The sequence below is a fragment of the Macrosteles quadrilineatus genome, unplaced genomic scaffold, assembly GCF_028750875.1.
Source record: "Macrosteles quadrilineatus isolate MER2022 unplaced genomic scaffold, UCM_ALF_1.0 Scaffold_9__3_contigs__length_116548681, whole genome shotgun sequence".
Lineage (NCBI taxonomy): Eukaryota > Metazoa > Arthropoda > Insecta > Hemiptera > Cicadellidae > Macrosteles > Macrosteles quadrilineatus.
Window position 1 is genome coordinate 86,493,373 of NW_026542602.1, and position 27,132 is coordinate 86,520,504.

A 27,132-nucleotide genomic window follows, 5' to 3' on the forward strand; every position below is an offset into this window, starting at 1 on the left:
TTGTATCCAGCAATTTACATTAATATCTTCAATTTTAACAGCGGCGAAACTAACAAAAGCGTCTTTTGAGTTTAAAATATTGTTCGGTTTTATCTGTTTTAACATAATAATATTCAAACATAAAAGTGTCTTTGGTTTTTATTTAATATTTTTTTACTACACATGATGTGTGACGTAACCTTTTCACACTTTTATCACTTGTATAAGTAAGCTCAATCACTCTAAATAAGCTCAAAGTCGAGTTGTACTAAAGTAAGGATACAAATGGCTCAAGTTAGAAGTAGCTTAGTGCTGAGATTGTGTAATTTGTTTGGTCAGTTTGTATTACCTCTCACGTCTAACATGACACAAGAGCCTGGATGGATTTTATGGTAAATTTTACAACAACAAAATATTATAATTGAGTATACATTTCACATGTGTGTGTGTATAATTACAACAGCGCAGTAAAATAAAATACTGTTTGATTTGCTAAAATAACAAATTATATACCTCATGTTTAATCATTAGTTCAACCCTATTTTCTTTTTCTTCCAATATTTGATGTGTTCTGTATAAGTGAATTCTTGCTACAGTTTATTTTTAAACAAACATCAGAATCAAAATCTTTTAATGTGGATAAAATATTATTTCACAATCGCTATCCACGGAAAACGTTTTCGATAAACTAATTTGCTTTTGTAAAATAATGATGTTACAAAACAAATTTTGGTTTAATTCGAAATCAAATGTTGGTGGGAACAAACAAAACGAACGAGGTGCGAACGAAAGTTATCAGAGTAATATGACGGGAGATCGGATGGTGGGAAACTTAATCGATCAGCTGATTGACAGCATTATAATTCAGCTTTGACAAGTTTTTAATTGACATGAGCTGTGTTTATTTACGGAAGAAATACAGAGGATTAAGTAGTAACAAAAAGGAACAAAGAGGTGTGAGTAGGACGAACTATATTTCTATTTTGTGTATTAAACTTCGAACGCGAGACAACTCCGCAAGTTTCAGATTTTACCAAATAAACTTTCAAATCAACTTTCTTACTCTAGATCACTAGTTTTCCGATGTTCAAAAAATAGTAATGCGGAGACCAAATTTTTTAATACTTCACGTATGAAAATTGCATTAAAGTTGCTTAGGCAAAGTTGACCTCTTATGATACCTCACCTATGAATGTTAGTCTGACTATCTTTGAAATGGACCTTACCATTCAAGAATAAAATCCGAAAGGGGTTTATGGAATGTTAAATATTATCGTTCCAAAAATTTAAAAACTGTAATATATTTTCAAATATTTATAATATAGAATACATTGGTAAAAAAATAACAACAAAATGTATACATTACATACAAATCATAACTGCAGCTTATACAAACAAAGTTAACTACAATATACTACCTAACATAAATATTAATTACAGAATAAAACTATTTGTATAGACGAAATTGAGCAAAGACAGCTCTCAGAGTATACTTTCCGAGCAAAGCTCGGTCCCCAGGTACTGTATTTTTAAATGTAGTAAGCATTGACAGGTAATATTACTAATAGGGGTATTGATTAGTTTCCAAATCTAAATAATTGCCGCTAAAGAATGGCAACTGGCTATTACGATTAGCTAGCAACAATTTAAAATATTTTATATCATACAGTTTTGAAATAAATATTAGCTAAACTGTTTCATTACAAATAACATACATGTACCAAATAGTTTAAATCAACTGAACACAGGAACAATATACAAATATAGCTTTCCATTTCATTCTAAAATACTCACTTTATTTATCCAGTTACTTGTTATAATTGTAATTAGTTTTAAAGTGGTATAAGCCTATATTATATCTAAATATGAACTTAAATGTAACAAAACCCTGCATATCAGCAATAGGTAATCTTTTACGAGGAAATCCTCAGCCGAGTAGAAGCGTTGATTTAAATAACCAAAATGTGGTAGGTATTTAAAATAAAAAAAATAAGGTGTAGAGTTAAAGATAGCGAAAGATAATATTATTATACATTAGAGTAATAGACGAATAATTATATAGATGAAATAAGGATAAACATTTTCATTTGTTCAAGAGAGCGAAAACAATATTAACAAACTCGACGCCACAGCCTCTTGTTTAAAAATTAGATGTATTTAAACTTGCCGGGATTGAATGCCACAAGAATTTAATACGTGAAATACTTGTGCATCTCTAATATAATTCCAAATGTACTCCGGGTAATCCATTTAATCTTAGGGTGATAAATACTTATTTTCATAGTAATAATATTAGTTTAATAAAACAAAACCTTAGCATTACAAATTGAAAACATCCACTGCATATATTTGTACCACTATAATAGGTTAAGTGTTTCCTAATAAGTTTTCATCTAATAAAACAATAAACATAATTTAAAATTTATTCAATATACAATATCTACACCATATAAACTATAATATAGTGTTTTAACAACAATTGTTATTCTATACAATTTTACAATGCCAGAGATCCACTCATGCATGTAAATATGGGATGGATTCAATAATGTGTGAATTAGATAAATAAATGAAATCAATTATTCATCTCAATAGGATAAAGTTATTATCTGATTGCAGCTAGAATGAAAGATAAAGCGCTTGAACAGACACTAGGATTTTGGTCAGGGTTGACCTTTTAGTAAAGCCATAAACAAGTAGTGTAGTGAACACTATTTCATCGGTGGTTGTAGCATGATGAAGTTTTAATCGTAGTATTTTCAGTAGTAGCTACATCCAGGCCATAAATAATGTTTAGAATAATTATAACAATGTAATTAACGAGTTTCAGTGAGTCACTGCAGAGGTAATTATCAGGATAGCAGTGAATGACTGCGTCAGTTTGGTGTCGAGGCTTTATAAATCATTTAACTAATGTGACATTATTTAACGTTATTGCATCACTTTAATTTGTTAAGCTTTGTAATCGTAGATATAACCTAAGGTACAAAACGCATGCACTCTTAAGACCTTGTATGACCACTTTTCGTAAGCCCTAAGACTTAACTGAATAAGTGATACAGTACATCAATTATAAGAGAGCAAATCATGCGAACCAGCATGATCGGACTATGGGAACGGGGTTTTATGGAGGACATTTAATGGGGTAAAAATTAAGTTTCCCAATTTTAACCCTTAAATATAAAATATTGAAATGCCTTTCAGAAAATTTATCTGCAATTTTCAAGAGAATATCTTTGTGAAAATTTATCTAGATTAAATCCATCCATGCTTTATCTGTAGGTTTGGTGCGACGGTTTTTTAAGGGTTTAATTTGTCATAATGAGCTTTTTCTGTTATTTGAAATCCTGACTACCTTTCTTCTTATAACGTGGTAAAATGTTTTTACTAAAATTCATTAAGTTTTTTGATCATCCCTCCAATTACCCATGCAAGCCATGTGCAAGGGTTTTGACGTAAAACAGGGGCCAAAAATCTCATTACTTGCGATAGACATTCTGACCGGGATGGGCTTATAAAGTGTGGCAAACGTCATCGTGGTAGTTTTTCTTAACAGCGTTGCATCTAGCACCACTAGGTCTTAACATTTTTTGAATAGAAGTTTTTATGTATATATGTACAGTATTAGGAAAATCTGACTATTAAACTAATTTGTATTTGTTAACTTAAATTAAATTTATTGTACATCTTTGTTGCAAGCCAACGTTGGAATGGCAAAGGACCAAATACTTTCTGCCGTTTCAATTTAGACTATATTATTTCTTGGTTCGAAATAATTGGTAAAACTTCTCAAAATGTACTATCGTAACAGTCAATTCATTTCGACTGATAGTAAATGAAATCTATGTTTGTATTTTTACGGGAAAACTATTTTGGATCACTAGTTAAATACAAAAAACAAATTACATTATGGCTACAAAATATGGAGAGATCAGCTGCTCAAAATGTAATGATCTCAACCTACAGACAATGACCAACTTACAGTCAGACAACTAAACTCACATCAGCTGATAAGGTGAAAGAACGATTGAATGTCAGCGTAAACGTCGCGCGCGTCTTTGTGAGCGTGTGTGTGTGTGTGTGTGTGTGTGCAGTTCTCGATTCTGAGCCACAGGGACAGAGCATTGACGGCCCTAGTACCCTAGGGCTACCAGCCGCTTGTTGGTGTTGGGACGAGGACAGCTGAGCGTATCAGTGTGTGGTAGTGTGTGTGAGTGTGTGTGTGATTGTGTGTGTGAGCTTGTATGTGTGTGTGTATTGGGAAGTAGATAGGTTATCTTTGGGGGGAGGGTGATTGGGCGTTGGGAGGGGGGAAGGGTTCACTAATTGTCTAATATAGTATTACACTCACTTACCATTAAGTCCTCCAGCGTATCTATTATTCCAAAATCATTTTTTTTTCTAAAATAACTTTTTTTTTTCTTCATCACTTAACTTAAAAAATTTATAAATATATACAATACGACTCTCTTCCACACACAGAGGTATTCCTTCTTTGTGGAAGATATTTCGCTAATTTAAAAAGCTTTTTTATATGTTTATGTTTATATTAAATTTTATATTATTAAAATACCAAACAATATTGTAAACATTTCTGTATGGTACTAACATGATTTGTAATTTGTAAATATTTTGGTGGAATAAATGCTATTTTGATTTGATTTGATTTGATTTCAAAACTACCTAATCTGAAGGAACTGTGGTCGGACTACTTCCACCAATATTGTAGGTTGGACTTGATAAACTGATGTAACCAAGTTAATTTTAAATACAATTTCATTAAATGACTTTGTCATTAATGACTAACAGTCTTTTGCACTGCAAACTCTTAGGCTTAGTTCCGTCTTAAATGTCAAATTTAAGTAGCTTTTAACAAGCAAAGTTTCAAAGTTAATCAATTATCAGAAGGATAAGTCATAAATCTACTTGGAGGTCACTGAGCTAACTTGAATCTGTGGTATGAACTTAAAGAGATTTTTTAGATACCTTCGGGAACTACACAAAGCATTGTCCTTAACTGTATATTAGAAAGTAAAAGGCAAACACAACTAATGTCAGGTTTACAATAAAATAACGAACACTAATTCACACTTTGATGGAGCAAAATCATTAATATTTATTTGGAGAGAAAGTGTTTACTGTTTATCATATTAAATATCTAAGGGAAGAGGCTTGAAAATGTTGCAGATAATGGAACTTCATTATTCATCGTAATGCAGAAGCTTTGTTTCCTTTTAAGGATCATCTTTCTGTCTTTGTGTTATTTATTCTTGCTATTTACATTTCCATTATATCATTACCTGTCTTGTAAATGGTTTATGCAAATTTCAAAGATACGGTAGTAAAATTTAAACTAGGAAACGTAAAAATAGTTATCTCAAGATTACTGCATATTTTATTTTTATTACTGCACGCCGTTTGGTTATTTTAACCTACAAAACTTTGCTGCTAAAGATAGAAAAGCGTCAAACTCGTGTATTAAAATACTTTGATTTTATTCATTGGATTAAATAAATAAGCATTTAAGGGGCATTTATAGTTGTAAATAATGTCATATTAGTTACAACGTCTTCAGTAATTGGAAGGTCGTTGCTCAAAAGTAACTAGGTTGTTAATAAAAAAAATATTTGTATTAGGTCTAGTATGACGGATAACAAAATAGATAACTTTAAGCAACCATTTGAGAAAATGTATTTAAACAAATATTAGAAAATCTATGATACAAATGCAATCAAACAAGTCTCAAAGTATTCCTCGAAATATCTACACCTATCCAGTAAACAGAAAGATGGTGATGTGTGAGTATGAAATATGTTTCAATTGCGTTTGATTTCTATTATTTACTCCGGTAATTAATAGACCAAATACTTCTCTAATTATATTAATATATCTTACAAAATAGTGTCAGACTCTTTTTATTATAATAAAAATACGAAGGCTATTAGTAGTAGACTCAAAACCTATTGGTCGTTGAATTGAAGAGTCAAATATCTTGTAGGACACTTTGCTGCAGTGTGTTTAGTGTTTTTCTTCTTCTGTGCATTACAGTCTATGTTAAAAGTTAACGGAAGTGGTTGTAAAATAATGGAATGGAAACGAATTTTGACTATTTTGATTTTGAATATTTATCTTTATTTTGTATTTATTTGTATGTTTTTTATTTATATTTATTTTGAATATTTATACTATTGAACATTTTGAATATTAGTTTAAGTACATGCATTTAGTAATCCAAATGCAAATTGCTGCTTGTGGCAACTATAGTTTCGGTTCTGCTTAGGAATCATCTGTAGGCCATATAAGGTGAATTCTGGCTATATAATACCTTTGTTGTATTATTTTTGTGCTATGTTTGTATTAGTTTTATGTTTTCACATTTATCTACCAATGTGCATGTTCGTATGTGTTTTATATGCGTTTTTATAATCAATAACGACCTAGAGATGAGGTAAATATCCTGAACGACACCTTGTACGGGCTGAAGATGGTTCCCTCAGAACCGAAACATTAGTTGCCACAAGCAGCAATTTGGATTACTGATTGCAGGTACTTAAACCATTATAAATAAATAACAATTTTTTAACAGTCGTACCACTGTTAGTAAGTTGGTTACTTTTATATCCTAAATTCCTAGTAAAGTGTCACATTATATTATGATAGTTTAAATACATATGCATCAAACGATTACGATTGTATACAAATTATATGCCTACATGTATACGTGGACCAGTGTAATATTCTTAGTATCAAAGTTTGAAATCATTTTATTTTCTATAAAACCGAAACTCATAACTAAAAGACTAAATGTAGTAGAGCCGTAGTACAACTCAGTTTTACTAGTTTCAATGTTACTTTATAGTGGAATTCCATTAGGTTAGCTGATAGTAACAACTGGATGTTTCCTATTCCATTAGAGCTAAACGGTTAACTGGGTACCTACTCATATTTTATGGTATCATCGAGGGATATGACGGTTTATAACGTATAGTCATTTACGGAACTACATTATTCTGCTGATTTTGTGTTAACTCAACTCAACTTCATCTCTAAAGTACTTAAAAAACTCCCACAGTTATTATCGATAAATAAGAGACATTCTTAACAAAGAGGTATTACCCGTTTGTTTTAAAAGCAATTAAATAATTATGAGAGTAATGTATAAATCAAGCCCTGTTATATAATTATTAAAGTTTTTCCATAGGATATTAAAACAGCCACGACAATTATTACTGCAGACAACCGAGGACTTAAGTAAGTGTGTGGTAAGTTTAAAGTACGCGACACTTGTAATTCACATGTATTTTATGTCCTTACATTAGAAGTAGGACTAACATGATGTTAGAGACACAAAGGATAATTAAACAACCACAATAATTACTTCAGACAACCGAGATGTAGGGTGGGTGTGGAGCTTACAGTCAACTAAACGTGTAATGTACTTGATCCAAACGTGGTTTTACCAAGTTTTATACAATCAACATAGTTTTTATGCAAGTTTTAGGCATTTAACACCGTATCATTTAATTAAAAACCAAAGATGACGTACCTGCAAAATTATATTTGTCCTTTTGTCACAAAATTAATCATTTATGTCTAGCTTAACTTCTTACGAGATTTCCAATCAAAATCACAAAACAGTAAAATTGTCCAGCTATTAATGGACTTTACCAGAAGTTAAAGCATTTGATGTATTTTTAGCGAAAGGAACATAATACAAACATAAATATATTACACTTTCATGTAAATAAATTTAGTTCTGTTTTTTTCAACCTTGATACTCTATCTAGTGTCCTAAATAACAAAACAAACACTTTGTTAATTTGTTAAAATAATAATTTAAATCATTTTATTTGAACACTTTGATAATAATATTACAAAAACAAACTTTAGACATAACTCAGTTTTTTTTATAAGGAAATAATTTTTTCAATTATATCCAGTATAAAGTACATTTGTTCCGCGATCCAATCCAGAAAATAATTTTTTTAATCTTAACCAATAAATGTGTTTAAAATAGATGTTACATCATAATAGACAATAAATAAAATCCTAGAGAAATAGGTTTCAATTGTAGCTGTTCATTTGGTTGGAATTATGAGGTAACAATGTATAATAGTGTAGCTTACTGATGTATGTAGCTTCGGTCGAACGCACTCCAATATCATTACTGCATAATACCGGTCTAAACAGGTGATGACCATTCGACTGTGAGGAACTGAATATGACTAAAACGATCGATTCTACATGGTTTGGTAAATATATCATGCTGGAAGCACTGTGGGTATTGGCAAGTAATTTCACAATAGTGAATTTCTAATTGCAAGAAATTTTATAAAGTATGAAACATAAATATAATAAAATTCGTACCAATAAGATTTTATAAGGGAAATTACCTTTTCATGAGAATGGTTCTTACTTTAATAAGCAAATAGTTCTACTATAAATACTAAAAATGTGTATAAACTGAAACAAGCAAGCAACTTGGAAGAAGGTTTTAGAATCACCAAAGTAAATATGTATGAACACTTATATTTGTGACTAGAGTTTAGGCCAGGTGTTAAAAAAACTTTTGTAATTGTTTTCATCGTGAAAAAAATAGACTTTTACTTCAATTGGAAATAGAAAGTGCTTTAAAAAGTATTTTAAACACACCGACACAGAGTACTTAGTGTTCAATCAGACGTACCAAGTTAACAAAAATTGACTCAGTTGAAAATAACACTATATTCTGCGTGTTATATAACAATTAATTCTGAATAGTTTAGACTTATTTAAATACAAAAATCTAATTACTAAAATTGCATTAATTTCTATGTTCCATACAAATAAGAAGTATCGCATGAAGTGTAATTTTAATTGGGTCAGGTATTGTTATAACCCTAATTTTGTTAATGCTATAATACAAATTAATTGATGCACCTAATACATTTTTTGTAATCAGGCATATTGAAACACACTAATGATAATAAGGCATCACTCTGTATTTATTAAAATGATTATAATTGCTATGTGTATAAACACCGTATTGCTCTCATTACGAATAATAATCCAACTAATGGTATTTCTTTTTCGAGCTTCATAAATAATCGTAATTATATTTATAATTATGTATGGCCTAGTAAATGAATAAAAGTTTGAAATTTGTAATTGTATCTATGACTGTACAATACAATCATCAAATCTCTGACAACAAATTGAACAAATTCTTTCTTATTACCCATCTTGCACCTTATCAACAAATATTCTATACAATTTAAAATAAAAGCAATACCAATGTTTAATGAATGTTTTAATTTCATGAGGCCTTTCGCCAGCTATGCTGGCATCATCACCCACATCTCAAAACATCACAAAAAAACTAATACTCTAGTTTTAATATTCCCTGATAACTAGAAAAACAACAGAATTTCTCAATGAATAATATGATTTAGTACTGAGACTCTATAAAAATTGCATAATTCACTAATAATCACACATTTTAATTTTTTATATTAGAAGATAAGTAAATCATGAACACCAAACACATTTCAATAATTGGCTAATAATTAAGGTGTCCAGTATTCAGATGTTTCTTAAATTTTTGGAGATTTTTCATGAGGACTTTTAAGTAGAGACACTTTTTAGCGAATTTCCCATATAGGGAATAAGCTATTACCGTAGTACTCATGGTAAGACCTGGACGCGGGACCGATTTACTTTTTCGTTTTGAGGTCCCTACAGACCAAAAACACCATCCGTTTAAATTCATATATATATATATATTTATATATATATATATTTATATATGTGTCCGTTAGCGCGATAACTCGAGCAAAAATGATCCGATTTTGATGAAATTTGGTACAAACGTGTAATCCTACGTTTATTCGAACGAGTTTGCTATCCAGCATAATCGGACCATGGGAACGGGGGTTTATGGGGGGTTTTATGGGGTAAAAATGGGGTTTTCCCATTTTTGACCCTAAAAACAAAAGATTTTGCAATTTCTTCCTAAACCGTTTTGTAGAGCTTAAAAAAAGAAATAATTTACTATATTGAAGCACTGTTGTATGCCTAACGGTCACGGAGAAAATTCAAAAATAGTGTAATTTAAAATTCCCATGTTATTCTTATGGAGAAAATGAAAATTATTGTAGTTTACTTGTTTATGGTTATATATTGATAAAATTTGGCAATTTATTTATTTCATCCTTTACTATTGACGTATGGTCAAAAAACACTTTTTTACCTTCCCCGTAGCAGCAAACCTAAGCACTCGTTAAATATAATGTTATTTAAATAGGGAATAAATAAGTCTTATTTATGGAAATATTTTAGTAAAAATGCAATCAGACAAGTTGAAATTCGCTTAGTCTGCAGGTTTGCTGCGGCGGGGGTATATTTTACATATAAAATAAACATTAAATGGTTAAAATAGAAGTAACTTATTTGAGAAGTATATGATTCTTCTACTAGTTCTATCGTCTATACTAAATGGCCTATTCGTAAATATAAAGCAACATTAAATTATAAATAATAAGGATTAAATAAAAAATTTAGTAGGTATAAAGGGAGGTAAAGCATAGGCTGAGCATATTAAATGCTGAACTTGAAAAGGGTTTAAAGAGCTTTACATAATTTTATCTTTCATTGAATAATGAAGTTCCATTATCTGTAACGTTTGCAAGCTTTTGTTTAAGCCATTTATAATAGGTTTTATTCAGAATATATTATCAGCTTTTTATGTTTTCCAGATTTGTTTTATGACGTAAATGTTTTACTTATTTGAATTTTCAAATAAGTAGTTTTCAAAAAGTTTTCAGAGTCATACTAGTTGAAATCGAAACAAACATTGACTTTAAACCAATATAATAAAAATAAATCAATAATTTGTTTCCAAGTTTTTAGTGAAAATCTAAATAAAATTACCACTTTACACAAATATTTATGATTCACTAATATGTAAAACAATTTGTGATCACCGTGATGTGACTTATTCACTAACTCGCCTAACTAATAATATGAGTTTTAATATAAACTTAAAGTTGTGCCCATAAAATTAAATTCAAGCCAAAGTCTTTACCTGAAAATAATGTTATGAAGCCGAGTTGTCTTAAATTCATTACTTTTATTTATATATACATTTCAGCGTCCGTGACGGCTTCACCACAAATGCTTCTAACAATTTTAACTAAGCTATCTAAAATAAATATAGGCCTAAATATGCAGTACTTTTAGAAAAGTATGCTATTTTTTAAAATCTATGATTATTGTGAAAAACTTTATAATACAATATGTGAACCATTGAAGTATATATCCGTAGAGTGAGGTGAAGGGTGGGAATATTGGAAATATTGCTATACATAAAATTTTAAGCTACTTAGAAACCTAATGAAGAAGGTGTTCCGATATGAGCTACTGTTAAGTAGGTAAGTCTGTATCTGTTAAGAGATAGTATGCAAAATATAAATCAGTCTTTAAATTCAACTAAAATTCTTCTTCTCGGCAATTCCTCACCAAACTTACTCATTTAGGAGCTACAGGATGCAGAATGTACACCAAAAGATTTTTTCGTAGGTGCAACATGCTTTAACTCCTAAACGGGTAGCTTAGGAAAAGAACGAGCTAAACGAGCTTTGGAGAAAAGAAATATCAAGAGTAAAAACAGTCCAACTAAGTTAACTGTCCTTCGTATGGTAAAAATCTTGGCTATTGGTTCATTTTAAAAGATAAACCCTGTATACCGTACAACCAAACAGTTACTGCGCAGGCATGAACCTAACATTAATTACTAAAATAGTAAAACTACAGTTAATGTTTGTAACTATCATTACAATGCTCATATCGGAACACCTTCTTCATTAGGTTTCTAAGTAGCTTAAATTTTATGTATAGCAATATTTCCAATATTCCCACCCTTCACCTCACTCTACGGATATATACTTCAATGGTTCACAAATTGTCTTATAAAGCTTGTCACAATCATCATAGATTTTAAAAAATAGCAGACTTTTCTAAAAGTACTGCATATTTAGGCCTATGTTTATTTTAGATAGCTTAGTTAAAATTGTATTCCATTTTAGGTAACTGTCTTACTAATTTCATACTTTAGAGATTTTTCAGAACGCAAACTGGCATCGCGTGACAGCAGATGAACCGTGTTATCGCGAAAACTTGCAACGTTTCACAACCAGCTTAAATACTTTAATTCGTTTTTATTTCACTAAACTTATTAAATTCCTGCCTTTGATCATCTTCCAACAGAAAAAGATTGTTTTAAATGAGAAATTTCCTTTTCTAACTAAGGATTAGAAATGAAATTTTTCTAGGAATGTGATAATGATGCTATTTAGTTTCGTTGTTAAAGCATTATCATCTTAAATGATGAATTACTAATGCTAATTCCTATCGTTGGGTTTTGTTATCTAGAAACGTAAACATTGTATATTAGTATAAAACCTTTTTCACAAAATAGATTAAACAGAACACTAACAAACTGCTGTTTAATATCTAGTTTACAAATGTTATTAACTAATAAATTCTTTTAAAATAATACTTGTAACGCTCTTGTTACATTGCCACAGTGTAAACTAGACATTTTCCTAGATTTCATGCTAAATTAGGCTACAAAGTCAAATCTACAATACACGAAGTATGGGCGTATTTGTCAAACCAACTGCTGGAACGACAATGTTAGAGTCACACCCGGGCGATCACTAGGGTACAATACGATCGTTGTATCCGCTATAGCTTGGCAAATATCCTATTGAACTGGTCTTTTAAACACTTGAAATGGTTATATTCATTTGAGATACAAAATTTTAAAAAGAGCGTTTTCAATTTGAGGTTTTAAATGAGTTTTTTTAATGGTTAGTTAAAGTGTAAATGCTTCTGAAATCTTAAATTTGGTAAGAAATAAATTAATAAAACTCCTCATCTAAAATTATTTGGAATGGAAACAACCTTTTTTTTTTTAAAGATTTTACAGATATTTAAACGTTGCACATACAAAAGTACTTAGATTATTTTTCAAATTACAATGAAATAACTCAAGCTATTTAATGATTGTATATAATCTCCTATCTGTAAGGAGGCATTTAAATGCACTTTAAACACTGGGATAGGTGTGAAACTAACGCACAGAGATAACTAGAAAAATATATTGCTTAAGGACTTTTGTTTGTTAGTTCTAAGTGATTTGTTTTACACAAGCAACGACTGTTTTGTACTGATGAAAGTATAGAATTAGTTTTTGTATGTTGTGTCTCATTCAAATTTTAAAATGGAGAATGATAAACCCCATCTTAAAACAAAAAGAAATGTAACCTGTCTCGTATATGTTTGATAGAACAATTACAGATTCCTGAGCGGCCTATAAATGTATTTAAGAATAAATAAGAATAAGCAATAATAAATATAAATTCATATAACTTTTTAATTACTATTCAATTCTAAATTTCATCTTAGAGTTTAAATTCATCAGATAAGCTAACGTCTACCAAAGAAGTTCAAAGGTTTTCACGTTGCGTGAGATTTAACCAAGCAATCGCGTTGAAACAACCTACAACATAAAGCAAAATAGAAAACGTAAAAATAAATAGAATTATCATTATATTCCGCGTGTACGGTTTCTACTAGAGGCTTTAATAATTAGCTGCAATAATGGTGTAATGATAATTCAGGTTGAAGTTACATCTGTAATTTGAGCAGCACCAAGACAAATGTTTACAATTTATAAGACTCACATCATTTCCAGCAAAACAGGAACATATTATCTTACATAGATGGCAATAGGAGGATTTGTATAATCACTGTAACACATATCATATAACGATTGTTTATCTTTCATCCATTAGTTTATTTACTGTCATCTGTTGGAACACGAGACTTATTGCTTTAAAACATGATTTTACACAATGAATTTGTATAAGTCAAAACTATAAACGAAATTCGTCAATTTTAGATAAACATTACTTAATAGGTATTCAAAACCCTCATAGAACCAATTGTCAATCAATCATTTCAAATAATCATCTGTAGACAGTCCATTTGAAAAAAAAACCAACTTATAAGTTTTTTCTCCTTCTCACTTAAATGTTTTAGTATAATATGCTGCTCAAGCTGGTTTTAAAGAGATAAATGAATAAAAAAAAACGCCTTTAAATATTTTAATACTATTTTGATGTCCAAGCCAGTTATTTCTGAGCTTGGTTATTACTAGTGAATGGTACACATGTATTTTGCCTATGGTCAGGTCATACACCTACTTATTTATGTGTTATATGGTGAACGATTGATTTAACTGGTTTTATGTTGTGAATTTCTCAACGAAACAGCTTAAATGAAACTGGGCTTATTTGGATTAGAATACTATATTTAGCTTTACTACAGGAGCGAATTTTGAGCAAATCCTTTTTGACACACATCACTCAACCACAGATACTGAAAAATGATAAGTCTAACTTACATAATTTGGGTGCTTTGTGGGAGTTTTGTATACATTTCGACTATAACTTGAAGAATTGTTAACTAGGTTTAATAATTATAGGAAGTTCAGTGATAAAAATAACAGTCGGGTAAATCTTAGAAACTACTTAAATTATAACAGGGCTTTCGATTTAGATTAATTGACATAGTACATATGCTAGCCTTGGGGGTGACAAAAAATGTAGAAATACATTTAGAGGCTATTAGGTAGATTGTTTCAAATTTGTTCATCATTTAACATGTTTGTTATTTAGTGAAGACAAAAAAGTTGTTCCCATAACCCTGGATAAAAAATGTATTTTATTTATTTATTCAAAACTGGTCAGTCATAACAGTTGCATTACGCTAGTTTTTATGTAAATAGATGACACAATTAAAGGGAACGCTCAAAATTCAATCGAGGGAATAAGGGAATATTTTAAAAATTGAAATTAAATCAGATACAAAAGCTTTCATGGTATCTGAGTTTATTGACACAATATTTGAAAATGTGGATACACTGAGCTAAACCTTCATATTCATCAGCATTTGATAAATTTAATATTATGTTTTAACGGCTGAATAAATATGAGATTCGTAGGTTAATGCACACAGCTTGTGTAAATCCAATTTTGAAATAAATTCATTATTCTATTTAATCTAATGGATTGGTCTGTTACTCTTTAACTCAATTTAAATCAAATAATTGTACTTAATTTGTGAATTTTGCTTTTTTAGTACCAAGTTTTACATAGGGTTTAAATAGAGACAAATTGTCACTTATCATATTAAAATTGGATCACAAAGTAATGACTTTTTTACCGTGATGTAAAATAACAGTGTAAATTTGTTTGTTGTTGTTATGCAAGTTTTAGTCATTTAACACCGTATCATTTAATTAAAAACCAAAGATGACGTACTGCAAAATCATATTTGTCCTTTTGTCACAAAATTGATCATTTATGCCTAACTTAACTTCTTACGAGATTTCTAATCAAAATCGCAAAACAGTGAAACTGTCCAGGTATTGATGGACTTTACCAGAAGTTGCATTTGATGTATTTTTAGCGAAAGGAACATAATACAAACATAAATACATGACACTTTCATGTAAATAAATTTAGTGCAGTTTTTTCAACCCTGATACTCTACCTTGTGTCCTAAATAACAAAACAAACACTTTGTTAATTTGTTAAATTAATAATTTAAATCATTTTATTTGAACACTTTGATTGATAATATTACGAAAACTAACTTTAGACATAAATCAGTTTTTTTATAAGGAAAGACATTTTTCAATTATATCTAGTATAAAGTATATTTGTTCCGCGATCCAATCCAGCAAATTATTTTTTAAATCTTAACCAATAAATGTGTTTAAAAATAGATGGTACACCATATAGGCAAAGCTAACTATAAAATCCTAGAGCAATAGGTTTCAATAGTAGCTGTTCATTTGGTTAGAAGTATGAGGAAACAACGTATAATAGTGTAGCTTACTGATGTATGTAGCTTCGGTCGAACGCACTCCAATATAATTATTGCATAATACCGGTCTAAACAGGTTATGACCATTCGACTGTGAGAAACTGAATATGACTAAAACAATCGATTCTACATGGTTTGGTAAATATATCATGCTGGAAGCACTGTAGGTATTGGCAAATAATTACACAATAGTAAATTTCTATTTGCAAGAAACTTTATAAAGTGTAAAACATAAATAAAATCTTATTAGTACTAATAAGATTTTATAAGGGAAATAACCTTTTCATGAGAATGGTTCTTACTGTAGTAAGCAAATAGTTCTAATATAAATACTAAAAATGTGTATTAACTGAAACAAGCAAGCAACTTGTTAGGAGAAGGTTTTAGAATCACCAAAGTAAATATTTTTGAATACTTATATTTTTTACTAGAGTTTAGGCCAGGTATTAAACATTTTTTTCATTGTTTCCATCGTGACAACAAACAACAACACTATTAACAAAAATCTACTGAATGGAACATAACACTATTATTGTGCGGGTTTTAAAACAATTAATTCTGAATAGTTTAGATTTATTTAAATACAAATTACATTAATTAGTTCCATGTTTCATACAAATAAATACTACTTATACGCATGAAGTGTAATTTTAATTGGTTTAGGTATTGTTATAACCTTAATTTTGTAATGCTATAGTACAAATAAATTGATGCACCTAATTCGTTTTTTGTAATCAGGCATATTGAAACACACTAATGATAATAAGGTATCACTCTGTATTTATTAAAATGATTAGGGTGCTATGAGCATGGAAACCGCATTGATCTCATTGGAATTATACAATCCAACTACTGGCATTTATTTTTCGAGCTTTATAAATAATCGTAATTATATTTATAATTAAATATGTATGACATATATAATAGGTTACGTACCTTGGTCCGTCTTCAGTCTTATTTTAGTCAATGGATGACTAGTTTCGGGTACAAAGACCCATTGTCAAATCCTTTTCAAAACATCATGTAGAAGCTAGTCAAAAATCCGACGGAAGTCTTCATCAATATATAAATACAAGTTGACACATAAAGTTCATTATTTAAAAAACACAAGTTACGGAACATATAAGACGATTGATAGGCCGGCCACATTTAACACGGGACAAACCGACACAGGTTACACGGCGGACACGACAGAACTAACCATTGTCCAGTTGGTGACATTGACCTTGGGGGAGGGGGTATGTCAGCTGATAAAGACTTGTATTAGCTCTGTTGTCAATGCTTGCAATTCTATCGAATAAAATATTTGAACCAAAATTCAGTTTTTCATTCAAGACGTCTTGAGGGGATTTTTTATTGGCTTTATAAATTTCTAGACTCTCTAAGACATTCATGAGAGGGCCTTTACTGCATTTGTGCAAGATTTGTAAATTATTTCGGCAACTATTGACATTGTGATTGGTATTAATTAAATGTTCTGCAAATTTGGAACGTTGTAGTGACAGTTTTGGTTTAGGGAGATGTTCTTTAAACCTGGTGTTAAAAGAACGTCCCGATTGGCCTATGTATAATTTTGAGCAGTCATTGCACGAAAGTTTGTAAACACCTGTATCATCTAAATCATTAGCATTTTGTTTACGGCTGTTTTGGCTCAAATGACGTTGTAGTTTGTTTGACGTTTTACTGGCTAAGGTGATTTTATGTTTCTTTAATTCGTTTTTTAAGGTATGGTGTAGGTTGGCTCCGAATTCGACAGATACAAAGTTGCTGGATTTATCAATCGGTTTACTAATTTTGTTTTTTTGTTTGTTGATTATCTATCAATAATACTGCTGTGGTAGCCATTGCTAACAGCTATATGTTTCAGAATGAGGTACTCAGAGTTGTAGTCTTCTGGTGACATTGGGATTCTTAACATTCTGTTAACGAAGCTGTTGTAAGCTGCCATTTTGTGAGCTTGTGGATGATTAGACGAGGCATGAATGGTGTGATCGGTAGTAGTTGGTTTCCTGTATATTTTGAATTTTATGTTGTCATTGTCTTTGGTAAGCGTTAAATCCAGAAAGTTTAAAGATTGGTTTAGTTCGACTTCCAAAGTAAACTTCAAATTAGAAGATATGTTATTTAAATAATTTTTCAGAAGCTGCAGTTGTCTAGAGTTGCCCTTAAAAACCAAGAATATGTCGTCCACATATCTTTTGTAAAAAATTATATTATTGCTGAGTTTATTGCTGTCGGAGAAAATGGATTCATTCTCGAAGTGGTTCAAGTAAATTTCCGATAATATGCTGGACAGGGGAGAGCCCATAGCCAAGCCGTCGTTTTGTAAATAGAATTTGTCGTTAAATGAAAAATAGTTTTGTTCTAAGGTGATTATGAGTAAGGTAATCAATTCATCAATTGCTTCGGGGCTAAGTTCGGAGTTTTTTGACAGGTTGTCTCGAGTAATATCTAATGTCTTCTTGATTGGGACGTTGGTATATAAATTTACAATGTCTAGTGAAGCCAGTAGGTGTCTATTTTGTATTTTTACATTGGAAAGTTGTTCTACGAGGTCTATGCTGTTTTTTAAGCTATGGTTATTCTGTAGTTTTACATGGGTTCTCAGCAGTTTGTCAAGCAATTTGGAAATTTTATAAGTAGGGGCTGACGTGAAGTTGACTAGGGGTCTTATGGGCAATTGCTCTTTATGGATTTTCGGTAGACCTCTAAGTATCGGAGCTGTAGGTTTTATCATTTTTAGATGATTGCAACGGTCGCCGTTCAAAATTGATTTGGTTCTGTTCAATGCATTTTTTAACCTGGTCTGGAATGTGTCTGTCGGGTCTTTAGATACTTCAGTTATGTTATTGTTCTTGATAAAATCTATAACTTTGTCACTGTATACATTTTTGTTCATAATGACAATGCATTGGCCTTTATCTGATTTAGTTATCAAACAATCGTTAGTTACTAACTTTTCTTTAATGCATTTAATGGTGTTTAAATCGTGTTTCAAAACTTTTTTCTTGTGTGTTTTATTAGTTAGTATGGAACGAATCTTTTGATCAATAATGTGTCTAAAAAATTTTTTGGAATTTTCATCTTGGATTTTGTCAATCGCTATTTCGGCATTGAGTATTTCTGAAACTAGGTTTTTACTCCAGTTACCCTGTTGGAGGTTATGTTTTAGGCCTTTATTTAGGACATTCATTTCATCATCTGTAAAATAAATGTTCGTGCAATTTTTCACTCTTGGAAAAAACTGATGGTTTATTATGAACTTTTCGACAGGTGTGCTTTGTTGTTGGACTAGTTTGTCTATTTTATTTTTCTGTGTGCTAGTTTTCCTTAAAATTATCTTGTTGATTTGATTATCAATGATGGAAAGGACCTTGTTACTTTGAGCTGGGTGTATGGTATTCAAGAGGTCAATATGCTTTCTTAGAAGTAAGGTATTTAACATGTTCTTCTTTTTGTAAAGGAATTTTATTTCATTTCTAATCCAGCTTAATTCGGCAATGTGTATAGCTTTTTTGGCTGCTATGCTTTTATTGTTTATTTTTACCTTAACATAATTAGGTATGATGTTCAAGTCAATGCAGGTCTTATTAAACTTTATGTTCTGACATGTATTCATTAGCTTCAATTTGATGTTTTTGTATTTGTTGGCAATGGAAGCCTGACTGGCGTCTAATTTAAACATTTTTGCCACCAAGACTGATATTCGAATATATATTCATTTACTATGTATGACATAGTAAATGAAAAAAGTTTTAAATTTGTATCCGGAATTATGACTGAGTAAATTTCAAACCCTTACTTTTAATTATGTTACACCTTATCAAACAATTTTCTATTCAATTTTAAATAAAAAACAATACCAATATTTAATGATTTTTTTTAATTTAATGAGGCCTTTCGCCAGCCATCATCAAACACATCACAAAACATAACAAAAAACTAATAGGTATTCTAGTTTTGAGATTCCCTGATAACTACAAAAACAACAGAATTTCTCAATGAATAATAGGATTTAGTAATTAAATTCTATAAAAATTGCATAATTCACTAGTAATCACATATTATAATTCTTTTAATTAGAAGATAAGTAAATCACGAAGACCAAACACATTTCAATTATTGGATAATTAAGGTGTCCAGTATTCAGACGTTTTTCCAATTTTTGGAGATTTTTCATGAGGGCTTTTAAGTAGAGACACTTTTATTTTACATATAAAATAAACATTAAATGGTTAAAATAGAAGTAACTTATTTGTGAAATATATGTTTCTTCTACTAGTTGTATCGTGTATACTAAATGACCTATTCATAAATATTAAGCAACATTAAATTTAAATAATAAGGATTGAATAAAAATGCAGTAGATATAAAGGGAGGTATAGCATAGGCTGAGCATATTAAATGCTGAACTTGAAAAGGGTTTAAAGAGCTTTACATAATTTTATCTTTCATTGAATAATGAAGTTCCATTATCTGTAACGTTTGCAAGCTTTTGTTTAAGCCATTTATAATAGGTTTTATTCAGAATATATTATCAGTTTTTTATGTTTTCGAGATTTTATGACGTAAATGTTTTACCTATTTGAAAATTGTTTTCGGAGTCATACTAGTTAAGATCTAAAAAACATTGACTTTATAACCAGTATATTTAAAATAAATCAATAATTCTTCTCCAAGTAAAAAAGAAATCTAAATAAAATGATCACTCTATACAAATATTTATGATTCACCAATATGTAAAACAATCTGTGTTTACTCTGATGTGGCATATTCACTAACTTGCCTTATTATTATTATAAGTTTGAATATAAATTTTAAGTTATTTACCTAAGATTAAATTCAAGTTAAAGTCTTTACCCGAAAAAAAATGTTATGAGGCCGAGTTGTCTACAATGTATTAATCTTGTTTAAATATAAATTTTAGGGTTCGTGACGGCTTCATCACAAATGCTTCGAACTACCGAAGATACCAGTAACCTTATGTAAGGTATGGGTGTTGTAGCTTAGAACTCACATACATATACGTAGTAATACCATAGAATACATACAGATTGTCTAACCTTAAGTGCTAAAAAAACTTGTGGAAATTATGCATCCTCTAGCTCCTACGCAATTAAGTTCAGAGATAATATGCAACAAATAAATCAGTCTTAAAAGTCAACTAAAATTCTTCTTCTTTGCAATTCCTCACCAAATTTAGTCGTTTAGGAGCTACAGGATGCAGAATGTACACCAAAAGATATTTTTTCGTAGGTGCAACATACTTTAACTCCCAAACGAGTAGCTTTAGAGAAAAGAAATGTCAAGAGTAAAAACAGTCCAACTAAGTTAACTGTCCTTCTTATGGTAAAAATCTTGGCTATTGGTTCATTTAATAAGAGAACCCCTGTATACAGTACAACTAAACAGTTATTGCGCAGGCATGAACCTAACATTAATTACTAAAAATAGTAGGCCTAATACTACAGTTAATACTTGTAACTATCATTAAAATGCTCATATCGAAACACCTTCTTCAAAAGGTTTCTAAGTAGCTTAAAATTTTATGTATAGCAATATTTCCAATAGTCCCACCCTTCACCTCACTCTACGGATATATACTTCAATGGTTCACAGATTGTCTTATAAAGCTTGTCACAATCATTATAGATTTTAAAAAATAGCAGACTTTTCTAAAAGTACTGCATATTTAGGACAATGTTTATTTTAGATAGCTTAGTTATTCCATTTTAGGTAACTGTCTTACTAATTTCATACTTTAAAGAGTTTTCAGAACGCAAACTGGGATCGCGTGATAGCAGATGAATCGTGTTATCGCGAAAACTTGCAACGTTTCACAACCAGCTTAAAGACTTTAATTCGTTTTTATTTCACTAAACTTATTAAATTCCTGCCTTTGATCATCTTCCAACAGAAAAAAGATTGTTTTAAATGAGAAATTTCCTTTTCCAACTAAGGATTAGAAATGAAATTGTTCTAGGAATATGATAATAAGGCTATTTAGTTACGTTTCAAAGCATTATCATCTTAAATGATGAATTACGAATGCTCATTCCTATCGTTGGGTTTTGTCATCTAGGATTTAAAACATTGTATATTAGTAAAAAACCTTCTTCACGAAATAGTTGAAACAGACACTAACAATCTGCTGTGTTTATAACTAGTTTACAAATGTTATTAACTAATAAATTCTTTTAAAATAATACTTGTAACGCTCTTGTTACATTGCCACAGTTTTTACTATACATTTCCCCATATTTCATGCTAAATTAGGCTACAAAGTCAAATCTACAATACACCAAGTATGGACGTATTTGTCAAACCAACCGCTGGAACGACAATGTTAGAGTCACACCCGGGCGATCACTTGGGTACAATACGTTCGCTGTATCCGTTATAGCTTGGCAAATATCCTATTGAACTGGTCTTTTAAACACGACCCAAACCAGAAATATATATTATTATTTGTTTATATTGATTTTAATCCGTTAAGGCCTACAATTATATTTGCAGTGTAGTCAATTTTCTGTTTAAGGTCTATCATGACCTGAAATAAGTTCTAGTTGGTTTTTACTTCAATCTCTTTAATCAGAAGAGTATCGTTGATGAAGTGTAAATGCTTGTTTATTTTAAATAAAAGACACCAAAACACATTCCTAATGTGTATAGCAAAGGGAAAATAGAACACCACTTTGAGTTTACTTGAAATATTTATATTCATTTGAGACAGAAAATTTTAAAAAGAGCGTTTTCAATTTGAGGTTTTAAATGAGTTTTTTCAATGGTAAGTTAAAGTGTAAATGCTTCTGAAATCTTAAATTTGGCAAGAAATAAGTTAACAAAACTCCTCATCTACAATCATAAAGAATGAAGACAACCATTTTGTATTTCAAAGATTGTATACAGATATCGAAACGTTGCACATACAAAAGTACTTAGATTATCTTTCAAATTACAATGAAATAACTCAAGCTATTTAATGATTGTATATAATCACTGATCTGTAAGAAGCCATTTAAATGCACTTTAAACACTGAGATAGGTGTGAAACTAACGCACAGAGATTACTAGAAAAATATATTGCTTAAGGACTTTTGTAATTTAGTTCTAAGTGATTTGTTTTACACAAGCAAAGACTGTCTTGTGATGATGAAAGTACAGAATTAGTTTTTGTATGTTGTGTCTCATTCAAATTTTAAAATGGAGAATGATAAACCCCATCTTAAAACAACAATAAAATGAAACCTATCTCGTATACCTTTGATAAGAAAATCACAAATGCCTGAGTGGCCTATAAATGTATTTAAGTATAAATAAGAAAAAACAATAATAAATATAATTTTATATAACTTGTTAATTACTATTCAATTCTAAATTTCATTGTAGGGTTTAAATTCAACAGAAAAGCTAACCTCCACCAATGAAGTTCAAAGGTTTTCACGTTGCGTGAGATTTAACCAAGCAATCGCGTTAAAACAAGTCATTACACTAACCAACTTTCACAGGAGCCATCATACTAATAACCATCGTTTCATTCTCACCTGAAAAGTATTTTGTATAACCCCAAGCTGCACAAAATTTCAAAAAAATGTTAACAATTGTATCATAGATATATAAGTTATCTGATAAATGACAATGGTTATCAAATAACAACAAGCCATCGGTTATATTATTTATTTTGTATTTTAATAGTAAGTTATTAGAATTGTTTAGTAATTACTGCAACGTCCTTTTTACTTTCTCCCCCTATACCATAGTATATGGAGAAAGTATTGTTTTCGTCAAAATTTTCGAGTTTGAGTTTTGAGTGGATATATTCGTTTTGGGTCCCCCTGGACCCAAAAAAGTGGTTTTCTAAGTGATGTCTGTGTGTGTGTGTGTGTGTGTGTGTGTGTCTGTGTGTCTGGATGTGTACAGAGCTAGAGACTACACCTGTGGTCCGATTTCGATGAAGTTTGGTATGTAGGTCCTAATCCATGGTATCTCCAGGCGTTTTTTTCATTTTTTTGAAATTTTGATTTTTAATGAGGATTTTCCCATAAAACCCCATAAAAAACAGGAAATATCCAATTTTCTCAAAAATGGCCCGAACGATTTTGATAAAACTTTAGTATGTTGTAGCCCTTAAAATTCTGAACAAAATGGTACAAATCCCATTTCTCTAAAAATTACGGTTCAAAAGTTATGGTAAAATATGTTATTTTTCCATAAAAACCCCATAAAATAATGAAAAATAGGATTTTAGAACAAAAATTTGGTTTTTATTTAACATAGTATGTTATGGTCCTTAAAATTTTAAGTTTCTATTTTTTTTTAGAAATTTTGATTTTTAATAATGATTTTCCCATAAAACCCCATAAAATAACGGAAAAATAGGATTTTCCCAAAAACGGCGAGAACGATTTCGATAAAAATTTAGTATAATATAGTCCTTTATATTCTGAAGAAAATGGTACAAATCCCATTTCTGTAAAAAATACGGCGCAAAAGTTATTGTAAATTATGTTATTTTCCCATAAAAATCCCATAAAATAACGGAAAAATAGGATTTTCACAAAAAATGGCCCGAACGAATTTGATAAAAATTTAGTATGTTATAGTCCTTTAAATTCTGATCAAAATTGTACTATAATCCCATTTCCGTATATTTACTCTCACTGCTTACACATGATTGGTTGTTGACAAACTTATGGGAGAAAGTATGTGTCAGAATGCTGATACCGTTTATTTTACTATATATTTATCTTTTGTGTCGTTTTGCATTACGTTTTGTTGATCATTTTATTATTTTTTAATAAACAACCACAAACACAATATATAGCAAAATGTTAAACAACCTAAAAATAAATCTATCATTATATTCCTCTTGTATGGTTTTTACTTAATAATTAGCTGCAATAATGGTATAATGATAATTCAGGTTGAAGTTACATCCGTTATTTGAGCGACGCCAAGACAAGTGTTTACAAGTTACAAGACGCAAACCATTTTCAGAAAAACAGGAACATATTATCTTTCATAGATGACAATAGTAGGATTTGTATAATCACTGTAACACAAATCATACAACAATCGTTTATTTTTCATCCATTAGTTTATTTACTGCCATCTGTTGGAACACGATACTTATTGTTTTAAAACAGGATTTTACACAATGAATTTGTATAAGTCAAAACCTATAACCAAAATTCTTCTATTTTAACTAAACACAAATTAAGGGGAACAACTATAACAATGAACCAAGTAAACAGTTGTTCAAACCTCACATAGAACCAATTATCAATTAATCAGTTCAAATTATCATCCGGAGACAGACCATTTGAAGCAATAAATACCAACTAATACGTTTTTCTTAATTCCCTCTTAAAAATATAAAATGCTGCTCAATCTGGGTTTTAACGACAACAAAAATCAAATAATAATGCCTTTCAATATTTTAATACTATTTTTTATCTCTAAGCCAGCTATTTATGAGCTTGGTTATTACTAGAGATGGTACACATGTATGGCCTATGGTCAGGTCATACACCTACTTATTTATGTGTTAAATGGTGAATGATTGATTTAACTGGTTTTATGTTGTGAATTTCTCAACGAAACAGCTTAAATGAAACTGGGCTTACTTGGATTAAAGAACTATATTTAGCTTTACAACTACAGGAGCGAATTTTGGGCAAATCCTTTTTGACACACATCACTCAACCACAGATACTGAAAAATAATAAGTCTAACTTACATCATTTGGGAATGTAGAAACTGTATAATTGAAAGAAATGTATTTTTAATGACAAACATTTTCAATTTTGTTAGTCCCTTTTCAAGTAGTATTTCGACTTCGTGTGAATGTCGTTATATTTTATTAATATTATTACGATGAGTTTCACTGCAATGAGAGCAAGACTGCATAGTTGGTCTTTCTCGTGACGTCATCAACTTTGGCTGCTCTTTGTTATGGTAATGTTCTATTCTTATCTTAACAATTTGTCTCTTATTACGTACTTATTTTGGGATACTAATACATTGTCACCTCTTATTTTGTTGAATTTATAGAACTAGATGAAGTATGACATACAAAACAGTTCATTAAAAATGTCTCATTGATGAAATATTTAAAATATAGAATATAATCGTCGTTATATTACAACGATTTATATACATAGCATTCATAGACACAACCTAGTAAATGAATATTTCCAGCTAAGTATAAGTGGGAGTTTTGTGTACATTTCGACTACAACTTGAAGAATTGTTAACTAGGTTTAATAATTATAGGAAGTGCAGTGATAAATAACAGTCGGGTAAATCTTAGAAACTACTTAAATTATAACAGGGCTTTCGATTTAGATTAATTGACTTAGTATATATGCTAGCCTTGGGGGTGACAAAAAATGTAGAAATACATTTAGAGGCTATTAGGTAGATTGTTTCAAATTTATTCATCATTTAACGTGTTTTTTATTTAGTAAAGAAACCCTTATCGTTCCTAAAGCCGTGGATAAAAAAGGTATTTTTTAATTTACCAGTCAGGCATAAACAGAAGATAAACTAAAATTAAAATTAAAATATTACTTTACATACACTAGATATTATATAAATATTACATACACAAGACTACATTCCAAGTTTCTAGCGCAGCTAGAGGAACAAGTGACATTGTCAAATATGCACAATATAAAACAAAGAAAACATTCCATAAATTAAAATAGTATTAAAGTAAAATTAACTATAAACTGAGTTATTGCCCAAAGTGTGCACCAATATTATTGTCATCCAGAAATTCAGATACAGAAAAGAAGGTTTTTTCTATTAAATGCAGTTTAAGGTCATTTTTGAATTTAGTTATGCAGCTAATATTTTTGAATCTATTTGGTAGACTATTGTAAAGCCTCAAACTCATATAGTAGGGTGACTTTTCCATAGTAAACTGTGCCAAGGCTATTAAATTACGCTAGTTTTTATGTATATAAATAACAAAATTAAATTGCCGTCATAAGGGGATGTGTTTAACTTGAAATTAAATCAAATACAAAAGCTTTCATGGTGTCTGAGTTTATTGACACAATATTTGAAAATGTGGATACACTGAGATAAACCTTCATATTCATCAGCATTTTTATAAATTTAATATTATGTTTAAACGGCTGAATAAATGTGAGATTCGTAGGTTGATGCAAACAGCTTGTGTAAATCCAATTTTGAAATAAATTCATTATTCTA